At 45.2% G+C, this 6,272-nt stretch overlaps 1 pseudogene; it reads right to left on the bottom strand.

The window, feature by feature from the left end:
• Positions 1-1,087: 1,087 nt before the first annotated feature.
• Positions 1,088-2,086, bottom strand: LOC100961082 (annotated as a pseudogene).
• Positions 2,087-6,272: the final 4,186 nt, after the last annotated feature.

The following is a 6,272-nucleotide window of genomic DNA, read 5'->3' as shown; positions in this document are numbered from 1 at the left end:
AAAAAAAAAAAAAAAAAAGAATTACTAGACTTCATACCCATTAAGATGGCTATTATACAAAAAACATTCAATAACAGGTATTGACAAGGAGAAATTGGAACTCTTATGTACTATTGGTAGGAATAAAAGATTGTGAAACTATTATGGAAAATAATCTGAAGGTTCTTGAAAATAATTAAAAAATAGAGTTACCATGTAATCCAATAATCCCACTTCTGGGTATATATTCAAAAGAATTGAAATCAGAGTGTCTTAGACCATTTGTGCTGCTAAAATAAAATGCCTGAGACTAGTAATTTATAAAGAACAGAAATTTATTTTTCACAGTTCTGGAAGCTGAGAAGTCCAAGATCAAGTTGCCAGCATTTGAAGTCTGTTGAGGTCCCAGTCCTCACTTCTCAGATGACACCTTGTTGCTCAATCCTCTGGAGGCAACAAATGCCATGATCTCATGTAGCAGAAGGGATGGCGGTGGTGGTGGGGGGTTAACCAACTCCCTCAGGAGCTTTTTTTTTTTTTTCCAGTGAGCAAAGTCGTCTTTAATTTGCTGACCTGGAAGGCTTGCTCTCCACTGTGGGCATGAGCTACATCTATTTACGTGGAATCATCGTACAGTATTTACAGCAAGATGCTACATACAGCATCATTCTGGATAGGCAAAGAAGGGGTTAAAAAAAAAGCTAGGGAACAAAGCTCTGAAATGAAATATAAGCAGAAATCTCAAGGGGTGGGGATAGGGAAGAGTAAGGGCCAAATCATGAGGTTAATGAGGTAGACATGAGGGAGGAAGAGGAAGCATCAAACTACCTATGTAGAGACACAGGGAAGAGTCCACTGGGACATAAAGTCTAAAAATAATGATTAGGAGTCTGAAAAAGGAAAAATCTGCCACAAGCCACCTCCGTGAGAAAAAAGAAGGCAGTTAGACAAAACTTCACAACTTCCCTACCAAAAAGCAATTCTGCTGATTAAATCCTGGATAGGGGACTTAGAATGTAAATAAGAGGGACACATAGACTTAGCCCCTTAAAATAGACTTAAGAGACACAAAGTAAAAAGTCAAAAGAGATACTGACAAGGAAAGAAGGAAAGAACAAATGCTTAGACATATCTGGATATTAGAATCATCCTACTGACTTCATGAGTCACCTATTATCACCTCATCTTTCCCCAAGCTTCTTCCTCTATCCCTAAGTCTCTGAAATTTAGCTTTAACCAAGGAGTGGAATTGGAAGAAAGCTGGTACATGGAGGATGATCCAAGATTCCATCTCGCCAATTCAGGCCCTCTCCTTTTCCTGTACCAGAATGTCAGGGCTCCAGTTGTAGCCAGGGACATATTAGGGTGAGAATAGACAGGGTGGAGGACATGAGGCCACAAAGCCCCATAATCCCAGGGCCACAGCGCCAGAGGCCTAGTTTGTCCAGCGGAATGAAGAGATCACAGGCATTTCTGACCACATCCAGCAGAAGTGGGGAATGACCTTGAAGGACTCAAGCCAGGAGCAGGACTTGGGGCAGAAACTTAAGAGCCAGTTGGGGTAGACCTCCTCCTGGTGTCCCTGATCCTCCAAATGCCCCAGTTTCAATTCCTTCTGAAATTCCTCCTCTAGAAGTCTTCAGTCACCGTCTATAAACTAAAGACTCTTGTTCCATCGGTAGGCAAATCTCATAAGCATCACGGCTCAAATTCATGACAAGGGAGAACAGATAGTACCTGAATGAACACTGGGCCCACTTCTCCTGATCCACACGGGGAGCCAGTCCAGGCTTTCCAGCCCACAGGATATTGTCACAGGCAAAGTACAAGGGTCGACTGAGGTGACTGACAGTGATGCAGAATCTCAGGACAACATCTGAGATGTGCACAGCATTTTTGGCTGACTCAAGGGCATCCGCAGAGTCACCCAGGCATAGAAGCTTTCTTCCAAGGCTCAAATGACCCTCCAGTTGTCGAATTTGTTTCTGTAACTCAGGACTGGCCCCATCTCTCTGCAGGGCATGGCCAAGAAGCAAGAATACTGAACAGCCCTACACAGCCGCTCCCAGGCCTGACTCTGAGCACTGAAACGGACCCAGGCATCCATGACTATGCCTGCCTCGGCTGTGCAGCTCTGCTGTGGCCCCACTTCCTGCCCCTGGTCACGCCTCCTGGACGACCCAACAGTGCCTCTTGCAAGGGACAAACATCCGAAGAGAAAGTGAGCATAGCAGGCCTTTGAAGTGGAATTTCAGGACTCGAACCTCTAGTCTCTGGCCTACATCCGCGAGTTACTGTGAGCATATCTCTGTCAGAGCATCCCATGACCACAGGATCTTATGCCCTTAGGATATTTAATAGGGGCCCTAATCCCATTCATGAGGGCTCTACTTCATAACTTAATTACCTCCTAAATGCCCCACTCCTCAGGACAACACAATGCAATATATTGATAATTAAGATTGTTAACATATGCATTTGGGGGGACACATTCACACCACTGCACAGGGTATCCCAGAGATATTTGCACGTCCATGTTCACTGTTGTATTAGTCACAATAGCCAAGAGGTGGAAGCAACCTGAATTTGCATCAGCAGATGAATAGATAAACCAAATGCAGTATCTACATACAATGGAATTTTATGTAGTCTTAAAAAGGAAGGAAACCCTGTCACATCACAACGTGGATTAATCTTGAGGTCATTATGCTAAGCAAAATAAGCCAGTCCCAATACAAGACCCAGTCATACAATACAAGACAAATACTGTATGATTCCACAAATATGAGGTATCTAAAGTGGTTAAAGTCATACAAACAGAAAGTAGAAGTTTGATCCATAGTGAGAGCAGACAGCAGCCCCAGAGAGCCCGGAGCAGTCCCACCATGGCTGTCAGCCTAGTTATTATCAAACCCCAGGAGAAGCCATAGCTGCCATAGCCAGCCTTAGTTACCAAAACTGCAACCATGAGCAGCAAGGTGCAGACCCAGCAGCTTCTCCCTGGCCCCTGCCCTCAGCACTGCTGACACCAAGCCCCATACCCTCAGCAGGGAGTGGTGGCCTGGGCAGCTTCACATTGGCAGTGCCAGCTGGCAGGGACAAGAAAATCATGGCAGTGAAGGTTTTGGGAACAGTAAAGTGGTTCGATATAAAAAATAGATAGGATTTCATCAACAGGAATGACAGCAAGGAAGATGTATTTGTACACCAGACTGCCATAAAAAAGATTAAGTCCCATCAAGTACTTTGACAGGGCAGGAGAGGGAGAGACTGTGGAGTTTGATGTTGTTGAAGGGGAAAAGGGTGCGGAGGAAGCAAATGTCACAGGCGCTGGTGGAGTTCCAGTTTAAAGTGGTGAATATGCAGTGGCCCATACACCTTGTAGATGTTATCCATGTTGCAGGGGTCCTCCAGGCAATTACCAGAAGAATTGCCAGAATAGTGAGAGTGGGGACTGTGATCAGAGAGTGCTCTGAAGGTCAAGCCCAACACTGCTCATCCTGCTGCAGGCAAAGTTTCACACCTTATTACACTGGGAGACCCTATGGGTGTGGATCACACTATTCCAACCCTACTCTGCAGGGAGAAGTAATGGAGGGTTCTGACAACCAGAGTGCAGGAGAACAAGGTAGACCAGTAAGACAGAATACATGTTGGGTTGTGGACCATGATTCTGTAGGGGCCTTCCTCACCGAAGGATGGTGGAGAGGATGGCAACGAACAGAATGAATGTTGTTACCCCCCACAACATGAATTGCCCATGCAGATGCCCAGAAAACCCTAAATCACAAGGTGACAAAAAGACAAAAGCCACTATCAGCTTTTTCAAATTCCTCTCCAGAGGCTGAGCAGGGTTGGGCTGTGTAAATGCCAGCTTACCAACTCTACTGTCATTTTGTTTAATCATTCAACAAGAAGAAACGAATATGAAATTCCATTAATCAAAAATGTATAAAAGTTTGGAGCTGAAATCCTTAAGTGCTTGGTTTTTGCCCATTGACCAGATAACTAGAACTATCTGCATTATCTATGCAAAAGGTTTTTTATTATTTTTACCTAAAGACATCATTTTTGGTAATAGCAACCATTTTTTTTAAGCCCAGTTTTTCTCATTATGTCTTTAAAGGTTTTTAAATTCTTTCCTACCTTGTCAAGTGGTGGGTTTTTTGTTTTCTTGTTTTTTTTTTTTTTCAGTTTTTGGTCAGGCTGGGTTTGAACCCACCACCTCCGGCATATGGGGCCAGCGACCTAAGTGGAGATTTTTTTTAAACTTCATTTTTAATTTGTCATAAAAGGGTGCAACATTTTTTCCAAAAAGTCGATAAACTGCAATCACCTGTTAATAAAAGTTATAATAATTTTAAAGAGAAAGAAAATAGGGCTGGGCACAGTGGCTCACACCTGTAATCCCAGCACTTGGGAGGCTGAGTTCAAGACCAGCCTGAGCCAGAGTGAGACCCCCGTCTCTAAAATATAGCCAGGTGTTGTGGTGGGTGCCTGTAGTCCCAGCTACTCAGGAGGCTGAGGCAAGAGGAACACTTGAGCCCAAGAGTTTGAGGTTGCTGTGAGCTGTGATGCCACTGCCATGGCATTCTACCAAGGGCGACAAAGTAAGACTGTGTCTTAAAAAAAAAAAGAGAGAGAGAGAGTAGTGGTTAACAGGGGCTTAGGGGAGGGGGGAAGGAGAGTTATTATTTAACGGTTATAGAGTTTCAGATCTTCAAGATGAAAACGTTCTGGATATCTGTTTCACAGCAATGTGAATATACTTAATACTACTGAGTTGTACACTTAAAATTGGTTAAGATGGTAACTTTTATGTGTTCTTTAGCACAAAAATATTTTAAAATAGTTTCTCTCTATTTGAAGACATTTTTAATCTGCTAGTATAATATAAAGAATTGAAAGGCCAGCTGGATGCAGTGGCTCACACTTGTAATCCCAGAACTCTGGGAGGCTGAGGCAGGAGGATCACTTGAGCACAGGACTTTGTGACCAGCCTGAGCAAGAGTGAGTATCTTTACTAAAAATAGAAAAATAAGCCAGGCATTATGGCAGGCACCTGTGGTCGCAGCTACTCTGGAGGCTGAAGCAGGAGTGCTTGAGCCCAGGAGTTTGAGGTTGCTGTGAGCTAGTCTGACCCCATGGCACTCTAGATTGGGCAACAGAGTTGAGATTCTGTTTCCAAAAAGAAAAAAAAAAGTTACAGGTGTATGCTCACTTAATAGATACACCTTCTTGGAAAGAGCATTGTGAATCACTGGAGAAGTAATGAGGGCCATTCAGAGTAAAGCAGAAGGTGATGAGGTGATCTACTTGGCAAGATCAGAAGGTATCTGCGGGAGGCATCCACACCTGGGGAAGGACGGCTGGAGAGAACCCTGGGGCTCCATACTCCCCTGCAGGCACTGAGGCCTGAGCTAGGAGGGGCCCACCACCACTGCAAACCCTCCAGACCCATCAGGGAGATACCTGGAGTCTGTGCAGCACCATTGCACTGGAGAGGGGGAACAGCAGGAACTTGGTGGCTCCTGTATTCAGGTTGCTACAACTGATGCCATTCCCGAGCTCTCAGGTCCAGAGTGCCAGGTCTACCCCTGCACTTAGCCTTGCTCGGTTGCCTCTGTGTGGTCCCAGACAGAGTAGGGAGGGAGCAGAGCGAGCAGACACTCTATTGTGCCCCATGACAGGGACCCAAGCACCCCTTCCCCCATTGGAGATCTGAGCAGAACAGGCACCACAGATGTCACCTGAGACACCCTGAAGAAATTGTCTCTGTAGGACCTGGAGATGGGGACAACCCTGGTTATCATCAGCCTGGCCACGCACCTTTAACCCTTTGACCTCCACCTGGTCCCGTGGCTCTGCCTTCATGGTTCCTGCGCCGCTGCCCAGCCCTACAGTCCTGACTCTGGTGCTCTACTGGGGCCCCAGAGCCCTGGTTCTGGGTTTCCCTACTGCTGACAGGCACTGAGGCTCTGCCCCCGAGATTTCAGCACCACAGGAAGGCCTGAATAATTATTCTTGTTAGGAATCATTGTTCCTCATCTTTACTCAGGGGCTGTAGAGATTTCAGCAGCTACTTCCATGTTATTCTAATAACCTGATGCAGACATCAAAGGGCACAAACAACTTAAGCAATCTATGTCCCAAATTGCACTGTGCTCTGTGTGTGGAAATCTAGAAGGAGCACGAGAGATTGCTTGAGATGGGTCTCTAATTCTTAAAACCTCACCCGACAGGTGAAGGCTTTCTTTCTTTCTGATCAACAGCAATAGGTAGCTAGTAATAAC

Source organism: Otolemur garnettii, unplaced genomic scaffold, assembly GCF_000181295.1.
Source record: "Otolemur garnettii isolate 467f Iridium unplaced genomic scaffold, OtoGar3 scaffold00252, whole genome shotgun sequence".
NCBI classification, from domain to species: Eukaryota; Metazoa; Chordata; class Mammalia; order Primates; family Galagidae; genus Otolemur; species Otolemur garnettii.
Note: the sequence above shows the minus strand (reverse complement) of the source record. Positions and strands in the feature narration are given on the sequence as shown.